The sequence below is a fragment of the Eptatretus burgeri genome, chromosome 4, assembly GCF_056783735.1.
Source record: "Eptatretus burgeri isolate ZD-2024b chromosome 4, Ebu_testis_v1, whole genome shotgun sequence".
NCBI classification, from domain to species: domain Eukaryota; kingdom Metazoa; phylum Chordata; class Myxini; order Myxiniformes; family Myxinidae; genus Eptatretus; species Eptatretus burgeri.
The window spans coordinates 44,230,216-44,252,252 of NC_140964.1; the positions used below are offsets into that span (position 1 = coordinate 44,230,216).

Consider the following 22,037-nt stretch of genomic DNA (forward strand, 5'->3'; position numbering starts at 1 on the left):
ATGTATAAATGCTTGAGCTCCATATTTGCTTGATTTTCATGAAGGATACCACACCTTTACAAATTCTGTTCCTAATATCTTCTCCCCCTCCTTCTTGTTTGTTGAGGATGGACCCTTGGTAGGTGTAGTCTCGTAGGAAGAGGGGGGTATCATGCACCCCCCAGAAATATACTTCTAATCAGTATTTCTAGATTGGATAAAGTGTGTTGAAAATGATGAGCTATGTTAAAAAGTTGTCAAAATGTCCCACGTATCATTTTTATGCAAATTAGTGCCCCCATTATCGAAAAATCTAGTTTCACTATATCTCAGCCAATATTGCAGATAACTGAACAAATAAGGTGTCTAGACCCATGTTTTGAGTGTCAAAGATCATAATAAAACTATTCCTGAAGTGGCCACATGTATCTCTGGCATGCTATTATGCAAATTAGTCCTGCCATTGCTGCCATTTCCTATTTTCTAAATGTATTCAATACCTCCATTAAGAGTTCTGCATATTCGTCGATGCAACTGATTTTGCTGGGTATTCAACCTCCAAAACAACAAGATAAGAAGTCAACTCAGCTACACACACATGTGGATGTCAGTTTCTGCATGGAACCAGAAACAGGCAGCATCACAGCTGAGCACCATGTTAGCTATAGCTAGCCTCTTAAAATCTACGTAGGGTTCTAGCTTAATTGTTGTTATCACTGCTTGTATCCCAAAAACATTTGTTAGCATCAAACATTAGGCCACTGTAGAACATGATGGTTGCACTCAGAACATCTGTTATCAGATTGAGAAGTCCAGATTTCATAACAGGGCACCTTTAACATTAATGGTGATTTCTCATTCATTTCTCTAACAGTGGTGGTCGAAGTAGACATTAAGCCGGCATGCCCAAAATAAAACGGAGCGTAGATCCTGCAGCCCACAAATGCTCTCCACCTGCATGCATCCTTCAGGTGCCAGCCATGTCTGATCATGGTCATTTTACACCCCTCACTAAAATCAAAGGAACCGTTACAGAAAAACTACAACAGCTTCAGAAGATCCGGGATTGACGTCTCCACCAATCACATGAGTCCCCATACCGTATGCAATCAGTGTGTGACCAGATCCCTACAACTCTCCCCGATGACCTGGAAAGTGTCGGGTATCACCGCAACTGTTATCAGCACTTTACTGGCAACCTTCAGCTTCTGGGAGATGATACAGAACCAGAACCATAAACCTCACAGCGGCATCACTCCCCTCGTAAATCAGGGGGTTCTGCTGGACCCATCTTCCCACCAGAGTGCATTTTCTGTGACAAAGTTGAGATCAAAGATGGTCATCGCAAAACTGAGAGACCTGTATACTTCACATCTTATAAGAACCAAGAAAATGCATGGGAGCAAATTGAATCAGGGGCTGAGAAAATGGGTCTAGTTCGACTTCATAGACAGGTGAAAAGCAAAGACCTCTTTGCTTGTGAGGCCAAATACCATCAGTCATGCTTTAAATCTTTCCGCACAGCATTCGCTAACTACGAGCGCGGGACTTGCAGAGCCGAAGGAGCAAAAGAGACCGAACAGGCTTGCATGTCAGCCACCCATGAAAAGGCATTCGTCTTGGTACGGAAACACATTGAAACTCAGGTCGTCCAACAAAATGAGGTCCTTCAGCTATCTTCCTTGCACTATATCGAAGAACTGAAATTGAATGGGTACAAGAACTCAAATTATCGCTCCGAGAAACTACTGAAACGCCGACAGAATGACCCAATCGAGGAGCATATTCACTTCACGAAGGTCGATCATGACAAAGCCGATACCATTTCTTTCTGGCTTGTGTACAGCTCGAATATATATCACCGTTTCCAATGCTCTTGCAAGAGCTTACACTCTCGGAAGCACAGATAGTACCAAAACGTTGCTCTCCTACTTTGTCAGAATATTCTACAGGCTTTCAGAGTCCAACGACCAACCCTGGCCGCCAACAGCTGATGACATGGAGCTCACTCCTGAAAATATCCTACCCCCAGACCTTGTCCGGTTCCTCAGCATAGTTATGGCTGGCAAGGAAGACATGGAGACTGAAAAGATGAAGCGTCTGGTATTCTCCATTGGGCAAGACCTGTGTCGTGCAGTGTCAGAGGGAAAATGGAAGTTACCAAAACACATTTTACTGTGTGACTGTCAGGCACTTGTTCCGAAGCAGGAGGCTCACCATGATATTACACAGGCTTGGACACTCTGAGAGCTACGATTTCGGCTTTGAGTTGGAAAATGCCCTGGCCCAGGTCCTGGATGAAGTCTCAACCTATCAGACACCCCAAATTGTGACAGGAGAGGGCAACCTCGTATTCCACTGTGAGTGCAATAACTTGAACAAAACCACTACCAATGTGCACGGCAGCAACATTATCAACAGTGCTGGGGGAATCATGGTGCAGGAAGTCAAGCCTGGGTTCGAGAGCAACAAGGTCCGAATGCTGCCTATCATCGACAAGTCGCAACAGCATAGCCTGAAAGTCGACACACCAAAAACTCTCCCACCCTTGCACTTCACTCACGTTGGCCCAAAGTTTCCTGATGGCTCAACATTCACACTGCCTGCAGAGAATGACGTAGTCTATGCTACTAAGATGCAAGAGTACTACATCTGGCTCTTCAGCAGGTATATTGGAAGCAGCGGCATGCAGCCCATGCCTGGACGAGGGGACTTCACCTCTGCAACTGGTACTCCCCTACCCAGAAAATCAACAGTGGACTACTTCACGCCAATCAATCAACAGATCACTGACAACACAGTTGTTCGTGAGCTACTGAAGCGTTCTGAGATAGCCACCGCTGAGGTGGGTCAGAGGTGGGTCCTGAATACATTTGATCTCGGTGTCTGTTTGAAAGCTCTACCCATCATCTGGCGTTGGCCAGATTAATTTTCCAGTCATGTGGTCATGATTGGGCCCTTTCACACATCCATGAACTACATTGGGATTCTCACAGGCCACAAAATGCAGGGTTCTGGATATGCAGAGATTCTATTTGAGGCACCAGTGACAACTGGATCAATCAAAGGTGTTCTCAGTGGAAAGGCCTACGCAAAGTCCCTCTTTTGCCTCAAAACTGTGTGTGAGGCAATGGAGAGGCTGTTGATGGAGATATTCACTGAGGAGGAGAACATCCTTATCACTAACCCTGCTGAGCTTCTCAACATGACGTAGTCTTGCAATCGAGAGCACCTCGATGAAGCCCTCAAAGACCCCTCATCGAGAAGTATCACGCCTATGAGGAGAAGGTGCGCAATGGCCAACTGTGGAAGACGGCTGCCTTCTGGATGTCCTTTATTACCCACTGTCATCTTGTCTTCATGCTCCTCCACTTCGTTAAGACCAACAACATCCAGCTGTTTCACAAATGTAATGGAGAGATGGCGAATATCTTCTTTGCATTCGATGGACACAACTACTCCAGGTTTGTGCAATTTACATGCCCAAATTGATAACTTTAACTGAGTACATTTGAATAGATATATACTGGTAAAAGCTCATGCATTATCAGACGAGCTCATCCAATAAATGTTTCTATGTGTAATCAGTGCCTCTCCTTATCCGCAAATATCTGACCTGGCTGGAGGTCCACCTGACAAATCTGGAGAACACACACCCAGGAACCAAGGACCTGCTCACCAAGGGTACCATTGCAGTGGCCCGCTCAATGATACCCGGGGCACTCAGTGCAGTCGATAAGACAATGGAAGAAACGTTTATGCACTTTGCCAAATCATCAGGTAAATCATTAATTTCATCCAGTAACATTGTATGCATCTGAAAAGGTAGAAGGAAGCTGTATAATGCAAAGTGTAAACTGCATTATACCTTTTTATGATTGGGGTATGTAACTGATTATGTGGGAGCAGGTCACATATTCGTTTCATACTTTTCAGGTGGCTTTGCTGGACTGTACAGCCAGTTTGGGGCATACCAGAGATGTGTCGTACAACCTCCGCAAGAGCACAGTTTTCTGAAAAGACCCTTGAAATGGTCGACCTCATCGATGATCCAGACTGCCCAAGGGCAGGGAGACATCGCGAGCTGGAGAAGGCAGAGGTCCAAAAGGGTGAGGAGGCCGTTCAGCGAACCCTCACTACTATCAGGAACTTCACAAATCCATTCACCATCGCAGATAAGGACAGGCTCTACTCCCTGGCTTCTAGTGCTCCTGTCCCCATGGATGTCGAGATGGACGTGTTAGGAGCAGAAGCTGTGGGCAAGGCCGCTAAAGCTGACTTCATCAGACGCATACAAAGTGGAGAGCCAGGAAGCTTCTTCGACCCAATCAAGAAGAAACTCAAGACCATGGAGACTTGCAACAAGAAGGTCACCCTCACATCCTCACAGGGAAAGGTAATGAGGTGTTCCAATACCCGAGGGCTATTGCATTTTTTAAATGTTGTATTTCTAAATGGTAATCTATATTTTTACATTTTTAAGTGTGAACCCGTATTTTTTTATGTTACACGCCATATCAACATGTTAACCATTTATCATTCCAGGTCATACAGTTTCAAGAGCAAAGCAACCTTGCATTCATGCTCCTTGTCAAGTCTCAGAGTCAAGATGAGCCATTGGACTTGGAAAAACTCATGAAGTACTGCCTGATGCCTCTGCCTCCCAGCCTTGAAACACTGGATGAATTTTTCTCCAAGGCCAACAAAGCCTCTATTCTGCACTACCTTCTAGAGGACACCACCCCAGAAGATCTGCCATACCCCAAGGATGCCCTGTTCATCCAGGATGGCATGGCGCTGCTACATACCCTTGCCAACCTTCCCCCAACCTGTGGTGAGATATGTCTACAAGTGCTCGATCAAATGGTGACCAAGAAGCACTTCTTGTTCTCGACTGACAGTTACCGCCCGGAATCTGTCAAAGCGCAGGAGAGGTTGAGGCATGGCAGCTCAGAGAAGATCATTTTGGCTGGACCAGTGACCAGGAAGCCATATGATTTGAAGATGTTCCTTGCAAATGACGACAACAAAAAGCAGATCTGCCAGCTCCTGCTGCGAGTATGGAGTGACCAACAGGCAGCTTCAAAGCTGGAGATAACAGAGATGGCAATGCTGATCGTGGAGGGGAGAGCCCACCATCTTGTCTCATCGAATGGCAAGGTAAATTGAAAACCCAAATTAATATTAATTATTATTACCAGGATTAACTTTAATAATATTGCCAACGTGCTTCTTGGCGATTGGTGAATAATCGTATAAAATTTTGGTGATTGGTGATGCGATTTTTTCTTTCAGTCTTATATTTAAATATTGGTAAAATTGGTAAATTATAACTGACTAGTGCGGGCCCGTAGGTGCGTAAACGACGACTGGATTGGGGCATTATTTCAATTAGATTGGACCAACCGTGTCATAAATGGACATAACTTGGGAAACATACTGAGGTCCCCAGCGTCAATTGTGACGTCATATCAAACGAAGAAGAATTGTGACGCCCCCTCTCTCTCGCCCCCCCTCGCTCCCCCCTAGTCTCACCCCTCCTCTCTCGCCCCTCTCTCTCTCTCTCGCCCCCACTCACCCCCTCTCTCACCCCCCTCTCACCCCTCCTCTCTTGAATTGTGACGCCCCTCTCCCTCTCACCTCTCTCACCCCCTCTCTTGCCCCCTTCTCTCTCCCCTCTCTTGCCCCCCTCAGTCTCACCCCTCTCTCTCTCGCCCCCACTCTCCCCCTCTCTTGAATTGTGACGCCCCTCTCTCACCTCTCTTGCCCCCTTCTCTCTCCCCTCTCTTGCCCCCTTCTCTCTCCCCCTCTCTTGCCCCCCTCAGTCTCACCCCCTCTTTCTCCCCCTCTCTCGCCCTTCCTCTCTCCCCCCTCCTCTCTCGCCCCTCTCTCTCGCCCCCACTCTCATCCTCCCCTCTCCCGTCCCCCTCTCTTGCAGATATTGGTCAACAGATAAATGGCCGTAACTTGGGAACCGCTCGTCCGATTAATATCAAACCTCGAAAAGGCACATCCGCGGGTCCCCAGCAATATTCGTGGCAAGTTTCAATCATATCGAACTGTCAATCGTGCAAAAAATAATAATAATAATAATAATAAATAAATAAATAAGCATTAATTGTGACGTCACTCGTGACGTCATAGCACCGTCTTGTCATTGGTCGACAGAAAATGGCCGTAACTTGGGAACTGCTTATGCGATTAATATCAAACCTTGAAAAGGCACATCCACGGGTCCCCAGCAATATTCCTGGCAAGTTTCAATCAGATCGGACCGTCAATCGTGCAAAAAAACATAATAATAATTTAAAAAACATTAAATTGTGACGTCATTCGTGGTGTCATAGCACTGTGTCCTGTCTTGTTGACAGACAAAATATCGGTCGTTATTGGTTGACAGACATTGGTCATTGTATCATGTTATTATTTTTATTCAATTATTGTGCGATTATTATGATTAATATGCTGTTATCATTATTCTGAGAAAAAATTGGCATGATAAGGTGAGAAGGTGGAACGACACCTTCCGCTGCCATATATACACCTTTTCAACACTGAAAAAGCAGTAAAATGGCCGTAACTTGGGAACCGCTCGTCCGATCGATATCAAACCTCGAAAAGGCACATCCGCGAGTCCCCGGCAATATTCCTGGAAAGTTTCAATGAGATCGGACCGGCGGTCATAGAGAAACGGTGGTCACAGACAGACCGACAGACAGACAGACACACACAGAGATTGCTGGAATTATAGATAGAATATCTGTGATTTTTGTCTTGATCTACAATTGGTGGTGACTGAAGTGCAATGCCCCTTTGTGTTTCAGGTTGAGGTGCGTGAGCTCCTCACAAATCTACAGCAACCAGGAAGAGACTGATACAAGGGTGGTACTGTACCTCCATCATGCTGTTGCCATCGGAAACAAGAATGCTGTGTTCAGAACACCTGACACATATCTTTATGATTCTTCTCTCCCATGCTCATGCCATCAAGCTGACTGTATACCTGGATACAGGGTCAGGGAAACATCGACAACTTCTCAACCTCTCTGAGCTTGCAGAATCCCTGGGAGAAGACTACTGCGCCACTCTTCTTGGGTTCTGTGTGTTCAGCGGAGAGACTGTACCAGTGCCTTCAAAGGGAAGGGGGAGGTGGGGCCCTTGAAAAAGCTGGAGAAGAACCCCAGGTTTCACACGGCGTTCAGTCAACTCGGTGACTACTGGAATGTCAAGCCTGAGGTGCTGAGGCAGTTGGAGCAATTCACCTGTCTGATGTATGGACAGAGTCGTGAGTCTTCAGTGGACGTCGTCCGTGCCAAGTTGCTACGCAAAATGGTTGGGGAGGACAAGAAACTCACTTCCAAGTCGAAGGTCGACCTGGCTCGCCTTCCTCCATGCCACTCTGCTCTGAAGCCGCACGTCCAACGTGTGAACCACCGTGTCGCCTTGTACAAGCGAGCTGATGAAGCTATTCTGGAAAAGCCAAAACCCTATGATGAGGGGCAAGGATGGATGAGGACTGATGAATGAATGTTGAAACAAGTATGGTCCTGCGGTCCTGTCCTACCAACCTCGCTGGTTGATCTCCTGGACACTGGAGAGCGTGAATAGGAAGAAGAGGAGGAAGAGGAAGGAGAGGACGAGTTGGACTCTGATGATTTCATTGAAAACAATGAGTGATTCATAGTGGAGAAGCATTTACCTGACTGTTTGTCTGGAATGGGAAAGAGAAGAAGAGTTCTATTATGATGTTTGACCCTTGTACTACAAAATAAATAAACATTGGTTCAAAACACAACAACATCTGTCTAGACACCTTATTTGTTCAGTTTTCTGCAATATGGAGTCTCTTAATTGGTAAAATATGATTATTTTGTAATGGCGGCACTAATTTGCATACCAGCATAACACAGACACATGTGATCACTTTAATAAGAGTTTTATTATGATCTTTGACCCTCAAAACATGGGTCGAGACACCTTATTTGTTTAGTTATCTGCAATATTGGCTGAGATATAGTGAAACTAGATTTTTCGATAATGGGGGCACTAATTTGAATAAAAATTATACATGGGACATTTTAACAACTTTTTCACATAGCTCATCATTTTCTACACACTTTTTCCAATCTAGAAACACTGATTAGAAGTATATTTCCAGGGGGTGCATGATACCCCCCTCTTCCTACTAGACGAGTGTACTTATCGACTTAATTAAGATGCTGGTCTCCAATTGGAATTCTGTTGTTGCTTTTACTATAAATCATCAAAACCTCTGTTTTCTTCTTCTTTACTTTGAGTCCAGTTTTTGATGCAAATTAATTCATTTTTAGCTCGCCTGTTAGAAGAACAGAGAGCAATAGCGATACCCCCGGCGTGAGCGTCAGCGTGAAAATGTTAAATTTTTTGTATTACGGAAAAACTCCTCGACGGATTTCGACGAAACCTGGTGGGGGAGTTAGGTATGGTCCAAGGATCATGCCATTAGATTTTGGACCTGGTGCCCCCACACCCCCCCCCCAAAAAAAGTGAGAAAACGTTTTTGTTTTTTTTTGCATTTCTACATGTTTTCAGTGATTTCCAACCCCCCCCCCCACCCCCAAAAAAAAAAATTTTTGGAAAAAAGAACTATCACTCTGTCAGCACTGTTGACATCATATTTAATGAATAAGATATAAGGTTCACTTGAGTGACCCAGCAGTATTGGCGGCGGAGGTCTTGCACTCTCCCGAGTGCTCCCCCTCCAGTTTCCTTTCTAATGTTTATATCTACCACTATTTTTATTCGCCCGATGTATATATATATATATATATATATATATATATATATATATATATATATATATATATATATATATATATATATATATATATTGTTGTGGTCACCAAATTCGCAAACCACCATTCAGGTCCCTTAGGTGAGATATCTCGGTAAGTATATGTGTAGTTAGGCCCAAACCCGTTGTCTAGTGGGAATACATGTCATTTATGCGTGCTGCGACTCTTCAGGATAGCCGTTTTTCTTTTACTATCTTTATTTTGGACCAACCGCCATTGTTACCACCACCAACCACAACATCAACCACCCACCGCGGCGCCGCTTCACGTCACACCTCGCAACCGTCGCATCGCCACCGTTCTTGCGCCGCTTGTGGGTACCGGTGTTGGACTCGTGCAGGGCGCGCGCCGAACAGCGTGTACAAAACCACGGATTTTCAGCTCCAAAAACGGATCAAAAACGACACACGCCCACTTTTGTTCCGTCCAATCGGTGAGCGAGGGGCGATTTGGCCCCGCCTCCAAGGCGTTGGAGGGCGGTCGCTATCTGCAAATTTATGGATCAAAAAGCATTCACGCCCACTTTTTCTCGGGCCAATGGGGAGCGAGGTGAAAGGTCGAAGGGAGGGGGTCAAAGGCGAAGCCACGGGGCTTATATAAGCGACCGCGTTCGTCAAGTCAAAGGAGTTAAGACTTCGCAGTCGGTGGAGTTGGGAAGAAGAAGCAAGAAGGAGTTGGTCGTCGTCATGTGCGTTGGAGTCGGAGCGAAGGGGACGGAGCTGTGGAGAGGCGGCGAGGGCAGACGAGGGGGTGCTCGCGTCGTGCCGCGAGCTGCACACCAGGGAGGCCGACGGCGCGACCTGGTCGAGGTGGAGACGCTCGTCGTGGGACTCGAGGCAGAGTAGAAATCCTCTATACCCCGAGCATCAGCAACCCCCTCCTGTTTCCCCCCGCGCTGAGATAGTGCGACCAAGGGGGCCCCTTTCCCACCCCCTACCAGACACTGTCCGCGAGGCCCGCGGAGTTGAGGCACCATCGCCGCTCCGCGTCTCATCACCAGACGGGTAGGCCCGACCCGGTCTCGGCCTCAGGCCCACCTCATCTTTGAGGGTTCTCTTTTCTTTTTCTTGGTTTTGGATATGTGTTGTCGGCGCCGTCTGTGAAGTAAAATTGTATAAGTGTTGCCATGTGCTCGCGTAATCGGTATTAGATCTGCATTGTCGCATTTGCTTTTTGTGTAAAATTGCATTGTGTTTCTTTTCCTTTTCTATGTGCTTTTGGTGGAATTGAATATGTGTGCTTTCCGTTCATCGCGAATAAATGTGCTTTGTGTTGAACTGTTTCCCGCTTCGCTTCGTCATTTCTTTAATTGAATCCTCATCTTGCTTCACTAAAGGGTTGGTAGTGGGCTGAATACGCCCGATAATTAATCGAACCGTCGAGGCCGACGATAACACCGCTCGGTTATCCCGATAGTACGGAACGGGTCGCTTAAGTGGCCCGTGTCCGAAGTCGACCTGCGGCGAGGTGCGATCGCCCGGTCTACCCTCCGTGTGGGTACTTAGGTAGGTCGAATTTGGCGAGCAACCCAATCCCACGCGGGGGCTGATTGGCTCGATCGCGGTGAGACCGAAAGGTCCACCCGTGACTGGTTCCCGGCGTTAGTCCGAGAGGGTCACGACTGGATTGTCCGTCCGGTGGGCGACGTGCCGCGATTCGAGTTACGTGGCCGTCAGCACGCCGGCGGGCGCGAATCCATAACACTGGTGTCAGGTCGTGCGATACAAATCCATCGCCCTCCTCGCGGCACTGGTATCGGAGAACAGGAAAACGGGCTCTCCTGTCTCCAGCTAAATTCACGGGAATCGGTCCAGGGGTGAGAGGAGCGACCCCCGATTCCCTCCAAATTACGAGTGAGCTAAATTAACCCTTTGAGAGAAGCAAGATGGCGTCTCAAGGCGAGCGGGAGCCGGGGGTATTAGAAATGTATATGTGTAGTAATGTAGAATCCATGGCCCAGGATGGAATCCCCGAGCAGGAAATGTTGATTGTGCAGGAACACGGACTCGCCCAACTGAACCCAGAGCCCGAAATGGGTGCGGCAGCGGCCGCGGTGTATGACATCTCCCCCCCCCCCTTCTCCACCAAAACCCTTCCCCAACCCTTGCCGAAACGGCTCAGCTGAGTGCATCCGACATAGCCCAGCTATGCACCATGCTGGCGAACATGAACGAAAAGATGGATGCGAATACACAAAAATTGGATGCAAATACACAAAAATTGGATGCGAATACACAACAAATGAACGGAATGGAAGCAAACATGAAGGAAGAAATGAAAAAGCTGCGGGGTGAGACGCAGAACATGGGCCGATGCCTGCAGGCGGGCATGAAGGCCGTGACCAGGGAGCTGGGAATGGCGACTCCACGTGTGGGAGCAAACGAGCTGGAAGGGGGTGCAACGGCTGACAGGCCCGCGGTGGAGGCGGGTAAGGAAAAAGTAATTCGGGAGACAAGAGACGAGGTGAAAGTAATTGCGAGGGAGAGAAAAGAACAATTAATACGGAGAGCAAGGATGAGGTACGCGGAGATCGTGAAAGAGCAAGGAGTGAAAAACAGGGAAGGACGGGAGCGACTTAAAGAGAAAGCAAGGTTGACCTACATAAAGATAAGGGAAAGACGCCAGAAAGAAGCGGAGACGAAGAGACAGGAGGGGACAACAGAAACTTATAAATGTATAGACACGGGAGACAAAAAAAATAGAGAGACTGCATGATAATGACAAGGTAAGTGACGCACACACACACACACGGAGGTAGTGGTGGATAGTGAGGTTGAGCTCGCGGAGCGTGTTGGGACCCAGTGCGAGCACCTGGGTGGCCTCCTCCAGGAACGAGGGGAGGGAGTATGCCCCCTTGAGGCGAGTCACGACCAGGTGAGTTCGGTCGTGCTTTGCGAGGTTGAGGGGCGAGTGCTGTGGACGGGTGCACGGAGAGCTTGGGGGGTATAGAGGCCCCGGAGACCCTTGTGGGGACACGAATCCCCAGTGTGGTTGTCCCTGTGTGTGTGGTACAAGGTGTGAGTGCGGCACCGTGTGTGGAAGCGACCCCGTGTGTGAGTGGTGTGGTGGCGATGGTGCCAGAGTACGTCCTTCCCAGCACGCCGAGTGTGAGTGAGGCACCGCGGGTGAGTGCCCTCGCGTGTGTGGATGAGGCACCGCGGTTGAGTTCCCCCGCGTGTGTGAGTGAGGCACCGCGGGTGAGTGCCCCTGCGCGAGTGAATGGAGCACCACGTGTGAGTGGTATGGTTTGTGCAAGGGAGACCGTGTGTGTGAGAGAGCGGTATGTAAGGGAGATGTCGGTCGGCATGCGGGAGCACGCAGCCGCGTCTCCCGGTGTGAATATAATGGAGTGGAGTGTGTGCGTCGTAACACGCAGGTGTGCGTGGGTCGAATGGCGACGACGGCGACATGGGAGAAACGAAAGCCGAGTAGCGGCTATAGCTGTTTCGGGGACCGTGCCGGGTTCACCCAGCAGTGAGCACGCGGTCCGTGCTGTGCAACGCACGAGACCGCCACGTGCTCGCTTGCGAGAGTGAAGTCCCGGTCCGGAAACGCACGCGGTGGATTTGCCGATCCCGCGGACGGACAAAGTTTAGGCAGGACTACGGATTTGGACCGGACGGGTTCTCCACGCGATCGTGTGTGTTAAGCTCCAACGGGCAAAGCACATGTGTTCGCGTGGGGAACCCCTCGAGACGTGGGGCTTGTGTTTTTTTTTTATGCGCACGGTGACGTCATGGCTGCACGTGTGGTTGGAATCCGGCAGGAGGGGTATCTCTGCCGGATGGTACCGTCCAAGGAGGGACGAGGAACACGTGCAGCTGCATGACGTCACGGGCAGGTGCAAAGTGCGCGAGTTGCCGCGCTGGTGATGCGCATGAAAAAAAAAAAAATAATAAAAAGCAAGCCTCACTTTCGGGTGCACAGGATTCCTGGGCAAGGGGTGGAAGACCCCCTTTCCCCCGGGGCACAGGATGGAAACTAGTTAGGGGGAAGGGTTAGCTTAGCTAGACCGACTTCATGGGGCAGGGGTAAGTCCTCATGGAGTCCGTGGAATGGATTAGTTAGAGGGATTGTAGCCAGATTTAGGTTGGGAAATAAAATGATTTATTTGGAGACAGTGACAGACTTGTGAATGTGTAGCGGGGACATAGCTTAGCTACGTAGTGTTAAAAGGAATGTGCTATAGTTTAAGGGACGACGTGGGAGCACGAGTTAGTTAGGGGAGGTAGTTAGGAGGATGGCAGAGTTCAGTGGTGTGTGTGTTGAAGAGTAGTTGGTGAGTTGTGAGGTGAGTACTTGGTGAGTGAGTGAGGCCAGCGGGTCTGTGTGTATGGAGCGAATGGGGAATGCATGGTGCGATGAGTGATTGGGGGGAGGAGTGACTCCCGCCCAAGGGACCCCGGGGTCAGTGTAGAGTGAGTTAGCTGGGTTAGTCAAATTGAAAAATGGAGGTCGTTTTGCTGTTGGTGGGAATGTAGGCTCGAAACCCATTTGGAGGGGTGCAGGAGCCCTGTTGACGGGCTTGGGAGCGTGGCTGCGAAAGGTGAGTATCGCTGAGTGGGTACCCCGGGCACCAGGCTAGTCGGCCGTGGTAGGCCAAGGGCCCATGGGGGGCCGGGATAGCGTAGTGGGCACGGGTGCGCCTGCTTGGTGCGGGGGCCCGGGGCGCCATTAGCCGCATGGGCAGTGTTGTGGGCACGGGTGACCCTCGGAAAGGCGCCCGGGAGGCCGGCCTGCCACGTGTGCGTTTCAGGGGAGGTGCCATGGGGGGCACTCCCCGGTGTTAGGGAGCTGGTAGGCTCGGAGGCAGTGTAGTGCCCGGGGGTGCCATAGCGGGAGATTCGGCAGAGGGACGGGCCTGCCAAAGGGGGCCACGTGTCCCAGCCAGGAGACCGTGTGAGGGCACGGAGAGAAAATTGGGGGGCGAGGCCCGAAATTATGAGGACACCAACACAGGCGACGGGAATCTGGGTTGTTAGAACCAATAGTTTAAGCGAGAGGCGCTTGTTGAAAGCCCCGGGGTAGTTTAACGGTTAAATGGTTAGGGTAGATTAGGAGATGTACCCCTCCGCACCATCCATCCCCTCGCTGTCGTTGTGGGCCGCTGGACCCACTTGGTGTTAAGATCGCTGAACTCTGGGGAGGCCATTCTGAGGCTTCGTTGGGCCTCGACACAGGACGCTAGCTCTCCCTTGTTCCCCTCCGGGAAGGGAACGTAGGGGTTGGGAGTAGGCTAGGTGACAGAATAGGTTAGCCGAACAAAGACGATAAAGGGGGTTAGGGGACGATTTATAGTGGGGAAGTAAAAATAAAAACAAAAAAAATAAGTTGGGGCTAAATTGGGGTTTGACAAATTAAGGGAGTGGGTATGTACAGTGACAGGCAAAGGCGATAGGTTGGGAGGGAGACAGGTAGGTAGGTCCGAGCCCGCCCTCCAAGTGGCCAGCACCACCGCACTCCCTCCACCAACCTCCACTGAACGGCAAGAGCTGGCCAACTTCATCGGCTGGCCGTGTTTTGCTTCAAGGCGGAGGCCGGCCAACTTCGTCTGCAGCTGCTGTGCTGCAAGGCCTGTGCCGGCCAGTTCATCTGCTGGCTGTTTTTCTTCAAGGCCTGTGCCGGCCAGTTCATCTGCCGGCTGTGTTTGCCTGCAGCGGCCTTCTTCTGCGGGCTGTGTTTGCCTGCTACCTTTGACATGCCATGCCCACTGCCCACGTTCACCAGCCCCATTCAATTTTTGCTTTGCCCCCCCTGTTCAATTCCATGTGCGCCAGGATCCGCAAGGCAACAGTTTGCAAGCTGCAAGAACTGCCCTGTTGGCAGCTACAACACGGGCCTGCAGTGGCGGCACGTGCACCGTGTTTGTGTTCACCCATCCATTCGTTGTGTTCATTGCGTGTGCCACTTGAGCTGGCACGGAGACTGCGTTTGTGCAGCCCATGCACCGTTGTGGTTCACTGCGTTCAGTTCAAAAAGGAAGGCCTTGGACTGCGTTTGAGCAGCCAGCCACGTTCCCTGTCACCTGCATTGTTTTGAGCCAGAAACTGCATGCGAGCAGCCTGGCTCCCTGCTAACTGTTTTCTTTTGCAGAGTTCAATGATCCTGGGCCATGGTTTAGTGTAAAATTTGTAAGTTAAGGTTAAGATGTACTGTAAATATGAGTGCGCCCCCGGCATGTCTGTCCTAGCGCCGGCAATTTTATTTAAGTCGTCCGTGTGAGTGAGTTTGTTTAGGTAGTTACGCAGCCCTCAGGTTATTTATTTTGGGGACACGAATACCATGAATGTCGCACTCAGGGATCCGTAGGTAAAATGTACTAGGGGAAAACTACACATGATGGCACACGAAAATTTGACGACTCGGGACGAGTCTGTAAAAAGGGGAGGGGGTAGTGTTGTGGTTACCAAATTCGCAAACCACCATTCAGGTCCCTTCGGTGAGATATCTCGGTAAGTATATGTGTAGTTAGGCCCAAACCCGTTGTCTAGTGGGAATACATGTCATTTATGCGTGCTGCGACTCTTCAGGATAGCCGTTTTTCTTTTACTATCTTTATTTTGGACCAACCGCCATTGTTACCACCACCAACCACAACATCAACCACCCACCGCGGCGCCGCTTCACGTCACACCTCGCAACCGTCGCATCGCCACCGTTCTTGCGCCGCTTGTGGGTACCGGTGTTGGACTCGTGCAGGGCGCGCGCCGAACAGCGTGTACAAAACCACGGATTTTCAGCTCCAAAAACGGATCAAAAACGACACACGCCCACTTTTGTTCCGTCCAATCGGTGAGCGAGGGGCGATTTGGCCCCGCCTCCAAGGCGTTGGAGGGCGGTCGCTATATGCAAATTTATGGATCAAAAAGCATTCACGCCCACTTTTTCTCGGGCCAATGGGGAGCGATGTGAAAGGTCGAAGGGAGGGGGTCAAAGGCGAAGCCACGGGGCTTATATAAGCGACCGCGTTCGTCAAGTCAAAGGAGTTAAGACTTCGCAGTCGGTGGAGTTGGAAAGAAGAAGCAAGAAGGAGTTGGTCGTCGTCGTGTGCGTTGGAGTCGGAGCGAAGGGGACGGAGCTGTGGAGAGGCGGCGAGGGCAGACGAGGGGGTGCTCGCGTCGTGCCGCGAGCTGCACACCAGGGAGGCCGACGGCGCGACCTGGTCGAGGTGGAGACGCTCGTCGCGGGACTCGAGGCAGAGTAGAAATCCTCTATACCCCGAGCATCAGCAACCCCCTCCTGTTTCCCCCCCGCGCTGAGATAGTGCGACCAAGGGGGCCCCTTTCCCACCCCCTACCAGACACTGTCCGCGAGGCCCGCGGAGTTGAGGCACCATCGCCGCTCCGCGTCTCATCACCAGACAGGTAGGCCCGACCCGGTCTCGGCCTCAGGCCCACCTCATCTTTGAGGGTTCTCTTTTCTTTTTCTTGGTTTTGGATATGTGTTGTCGGCACCGTCTGTGAAGTAAAATTGTATAAGTGTTGCCGTGTGCTCGCGTAATCGGTATTAGATCTGCATTGTCGCATTTGCTTTTTGTGTAAAATTGCATTGTGTTTCTTTTCCTTTTCTATGTGCTTTTGGTGGAATTGAATATGTGTGCTTTCCGTTCATCGCGAATAAATGTGCTTTGTGTTGAACTGTTTCCCGCTTCGCTTCGTCATTTCTTTCATTGAATCCTCATCTTGCTTCACGTAAAGGGTTGGTAGTGGGCTGAATACGCCCGATAATTAATCGAACCGTCGAGGCCGACGATAACACCGCTCGGTTATCCCGATAGTACGGAACGGGTCGCTTAAGTGGCCCGTGTCCGAAGTCGACCTGCGGCGAGGTGCGATCGCCCGGTCTACCCTCCGTGTGGGTACTTAGGTAGGTCGAATTTGGCGAGCAACCCTATCCCACGCGGGGGCTGATTGGCTCGATCGCGGTGAGACCGAAAGGTCCAACCGTGACTGGTTCCCGGCGTTAGTCCGAGAGGGTCACGACTGGATTGTCCGTCCGGTGGGCGACGTGCCGCGATTCGAGTTACGTGGCCGTCAGCACGCCGGCGGGCGCGAATCCGTAACAATATATATATATATATATATATATATATATATATATATATATATATATATATATATATATATATATATATATATATATATATATATATATATATATATCTCTATCGTGGCGTATTATGTGATTCCGGTCGTCCGTCCGTCTGTCTGTCTGTCCGTCCGTTTCTGTCCGCACTCGAACTCCCAAAGTTTTCAACTTTCACGTTTCATATTTGGTACATAGGTACAGACTGTGGAGACTGTGTGTAGCGACATACGTTCGTCATCTAAAGTGGTTGCCATGGCAACCAGGATGCTGTTTTCCATGTTGTTGCACAATTCTGTATATACCTTCTTGTTAGGGCGTATATTGTGCTCACTTGCGCTCTTATTACTGATTACAATATACAAATACATATATTGCTTTATAATTACACTTCACTGCAATGCTTTATAAAAAAATATTAATTATTCGACTCGTCTTTTAAAAACGATAAATGTATAAACAGGTGAGCATTGGGTGGCTTTGACACCAACTCTGGTTGTTACTTTCGTTTGCATACGTTGGTCGGTCGATGACAAAAGGGCAATGTCAACAGCAAAGTCCAAGTCCTCCAGTTTGGTTGTAAACTTCCATCTAATCCCTGTGTTGTTTCCATCTGTTGTTTTCCTCATTATTCAGTCGACTGCAAGCAAGAATATAAAACTGGGCATCACATCTCCTTGCTTCCTTCTTGTCTTTTTTCCATGAACCACTCTGATTCTTCTCCCCGTAACATTGCACATTCACCATCCTCATTAAAGATCTGTTCCATTATGATAACTTTGTGATGGATTCTAAAACTCGCTATGATCTTCCAAGGAAATGAGTACGAGTTTACTTTGAAAAAGGCGGTTTACTTTGAAAAAAGCGGTTTTTCAAAGTCCACAAAAGTATTGTATAGAGTTGCTTTCCACTCTGCGACCTGCTCAATTATGGTGCACAAAATAAAGATTTGCTCAACTGTGCCTCTACCTCTTCTAAAGCCTGCTTGCTCATCCCTCAACTTGTTGTCAACTCCATCTCTATTTCTGTCTTTCAACACTTCCAAACGCTTTACTTGGAATGGATGTTAAAACTTAAAATAATTCCTCTCTAATTTCCACATTCTGTAAGATCGCCTTTCTTTGGTATTTTGACAATTAGCCCCTGCTTCCATGCTTTAGGTACTTCCTCTTTGTCCCAAATTGATCTGACCAAGTTGTCAAGCCATTCCACTGTTCTGGATATGTCCGCTTTCAATAATGCATCTGTAATTCCATCCTTGCCACCACATTTACCATTCTTCATCTTTATTGCTGTTCTAATTTCTGTTTTTGAAATACGATTTATGCTGGTTTCTTCTACAACAGGATCACACTCCTCTTCTGTTATAGGATCATCAGGTGTTGGCCCATTTTAGATTTCTTCAAAATGTTCTCTCCACATCCCCTTCCTGGCTGTTTCTTCTATTAGCAGATTTCTGGTATTGTCTTTAACTGCATTCACATTTCATTACTGAGAGTCTTTGTTAAAATGTATTGCTCTTTTAAACTCCCATGACCCACTGCTTTTTCAGCTGTCGTAGCAAGGTCATCTTCCCATTTTCTATCGCGTCTTCTCATGCCCTTCAATCGTCTTATCTCCTCAACTAGCTCCCAAGACTCCTTCTTGATCCAAGGTTTTTGACCCCTCTTTTTGTAACCCAGCCCTTCTCTTGCCATTTCAATGTACATGCTCTCTCAAAATTCTGCCACTTTTTCTCCACTTTGTCCTCCAATTCCTCATAATCATGGAACACATCATACTTGTTTCTTATATCTTTAATGAGAACTTTGTTTTGATGGCTTGTTGTTGCACTTTGATTGTATCAAATATCTTTCTTCGACATGGCCTTTTGCTTTCTCTTTAATTTCAGTTTGATTTTAGTTTGCACTAATTGATGGTCACCTGCAATATCTGCAACCCTCATGACTCAAGTGTCCATTATCGATGTCCTATGTTGTTTGCTTACCACCACTTGGTCCATCTGGTTCTTTGCCTTTCCTCCTGGGGAGGTCCATGTTTGCTTATGTGTCATCTTCTGTGGGAAAATGGTGCCAGTTATCACAAGATTATTGAGTACACAAAATTAAATAAGTTTTTATTACCCAGTCCATGTTTTTTTCAAGATTCGATCCAAGATGGCCAACTGGTGGCCATTTTTGAAAAAAAAAAAACCCCCCGATGTGGAACACTTCCTCAACCATTTCTCGGACATGCATTTACTAATGTTGTTCAATCTTGAAGCACAGATAATGAATGATGGCTGACGTATGCAAATCATGTTTTTTTTTTGAGATCAGATCCAAGATGGCCGACTGGTGGCGATTTTCGTTGCAAAACCCGTGTTAAACAAATCCTCAACCATTTCTCAGACATACATTTACAGATGTTGTTCAAACTTGGCACACATACAATGAACTAGACGACCAGTGAACCCGTTGGGTTCCCGTTGTGAAAGCGGTTGATAAAAAATATCATTTAAGAAAAAAAAAAAAAGATAGCTCCAGCGAACTATACCACTGAGGTTCTTTGCATTGATCAAATTCTCCTGAAGAGTACTTGACTGAATCGGGAATTGATTTTTAAATAATTTTTTCATTGCCCGATTTGAACGAAACTTGATACTGCACACTGCAGGAGAATGGTGAGTAAGGTGGCCCTAAAATTTTTTGCGCTATCGTGTACCGTTTTGGCTGTATTTCGGGAACATACATACATACATACAAGATGAGAGTTTTAGTTATATATATATGTATATATATATATATATATTTATATATAGATGGTGGCTTACATATGTGTCATTTTTTTTTTTCGAGATCAGATCCAAGATGGCCGACTGGTAGCCATTTTCTTACTTAAACATTTCCCTAACCATTTCTCTGACATACATGGTCCAATTTTGTTCAAGCTTGGCACAAGCACAGTGCATGATGGCATACATGTGCAGTGCACCTCACTTTATATTGCAATCTGATCAAAGATTGCCAACTGGTAAACCGGTGGCCATTTTAGTTGAACATCAATATGGGCTAGCCCTTTCACTCCATACAGCTAAGTTACTAAAATAATGGGGGCTGACATTTGATGTGTTTTTTACTTATCAGTAAGTCGTGTTTGTGCACCCCATCGGCTACTGATTGTAGTTGCTCATACAATCTATCTTTGTCTTCCCACTTGCATCATTGGTAGGTGCATAAACTTGAATCACAGAAAGCTTCACATATTGAGAAAAATCTGGCATATAATATCCTTTCATTGATCGGTTTCCATTCAAGTAGTGATTGCTCAGCCTTCTTGGACATCCTAATTGCAGCTTCAGGATGGTGCAAACTATCTTCTCTCCCTGAAAATATGACATTCTCTCCAGAATTCAACATGACTTTTCCATACCCTGTGCACCTGTGTTCACTAATCCCCAAGATATTAATATCATATCCAACCATCTAATAAAGCAAGTTTAGCAGATTTACCAATTGTTTTGCGTTCTTAGATTCCAGCATCCTATATTTAATTAGTTATTTCTTTTGGCCTGGTTATTAACATTGTCGGCCGCTGAACGTCCTTTCGGCTTCAGTCCAGATGCTCCATACTGTCGACAAACCTGATGTCATCATCCTCTGAGATTTGGACCATTGCCTCACCATAACCATAACCAGCATCTGCTAATATTTGAGATGTTATCTTTATTTTAAAGTGATTCTTCACCATTAAATCCCATCACTCAATGGTGAAGAATCACTTTTAAAATTCTAGCATCTGGATCTTCAACAATATCGAATCAATTCGTCCTTGTCATGCATCCAACCTGTCCACCAAGTTTTGTTTTAATCCGTCCATACCTTTTTGAGATATCCTGCTCACAGACAAATAGGGGTGAAAAAATAACTACCATCCACCTTTGGTGGTAGAGGTAATAAACTTCTTGTGTTTTATAAAATTTGCACACACTTCCTATAGTCTTCTTTAAATTTTTTTTTTTTTGTATACCATGTCGAGGCTCGTGTAAGAGCTAACATGCAGAACATATAACAAGGCAAGAGAAAAGAGGGGCAGGAGAGTGAAGCACAAAATAGTGGGGAACAGAGACAATAGGAGATCTGTGAAAGGGAGAGGGATGTGGCAGGGTACACAGGCTAAACAAGATGGTACTATCGGGACTTTCAGGAAGGAAAACAGAGAATTTGAAGGAGGTGCATTTGGGGTGGATTAATAGTGGTCGAAAAGAAAAAGATTAAGATTTTGGATGGGAGAAGATATGAGATGGTGGTGAACAGCTGTTTTGAAGACCTGGAGGGAGGAGTGGGAGTTTGTTCCAGAGGCAGGAAAAAAAGAGGAATGAAAGAGTGAAGGTGAGCAGTGATTCTTGATTTTGGTAGTTTTACCAGAAGGGGGTTGTTGGCGGACCTTGAGCACCATGCTGAAATATGGTGTTGACAAATCGCAGACAGAGCAGGGAGGGAAAGACCGGAGAGGAGACGGTAGAAGACAGAAAGACCACCGACCTGCCTCTGGTGAGAGAGTGAGAGACCCAAAGAATCAGCCTCATCACGGGAGATACCAATGATCCTCAAATTATTGGTTTCCACAGCGTGAAGTCGAGCTCGGTGTGAGGCAGGAGCACCACCCCAGAGGGGAGAGCAGTACTCCCATCAGTCTGTGGATGAAAGCTTTGTAAGTGGTTTGAAGCTCAGGCGTGCAAAGGAAGGACTTTGCACGATGTATGATGCCATCGGCGACTGACCTTGGAGGCCAGCTTCGAGGTGTGGCTTTCCCAGGAAAGATCATGGAAGATACTGGGGCTCAAAAGCTTGAATGAAAGGACTTCTTCAAGGGGATTGTTGAGAAAATACATGGGGGGGAGGGGGGTTGGAGTTCCAGATGGTTCTTTCTGAGAGACAAAGTGAGGGTGTGAGAAAGACATGTTCAAAGTGTTTGACAAGCTTGTGATTTTATCCAGGTCTGCAGAGAGTGAAGAGGCTGCTGCTTGCAAATGAGAGGGATGAGGGATGATACGACAGAGGGCGGAATCATCAACAAAGAGATAAAGAGGATTTTCCAGAGAGTCTGAGAGATCATTGATGAAAACTAGAAAAAGCACATGGCCATGAACACTGCCTT

The 22,037-nt window shown here is 47.7% G+C and overlaps 1 pseudogene across 1 annotated transcript; it reads left to right on the top strand.

The window, feature by feature from the left end:
- Positions 1-563: 563 nt before the first annotated feature.
- Positions 564-8,104, top strand: LOC147027933 (uncharacterized; annotated as a pseudogene). The gene is made up of 5 exons (XR_015057333.1): positions 564-3,443; positions 3,587-3,759; positions 3,916-4,375; positions 4,525-5,139; positions 6,804-8,104. The product of XR_015057333.1 is annotated as an uncharacterized LOC147027933 (transcript).
- Positions 8,105-22,037: the final 13,933 nt, after the last annotated feature.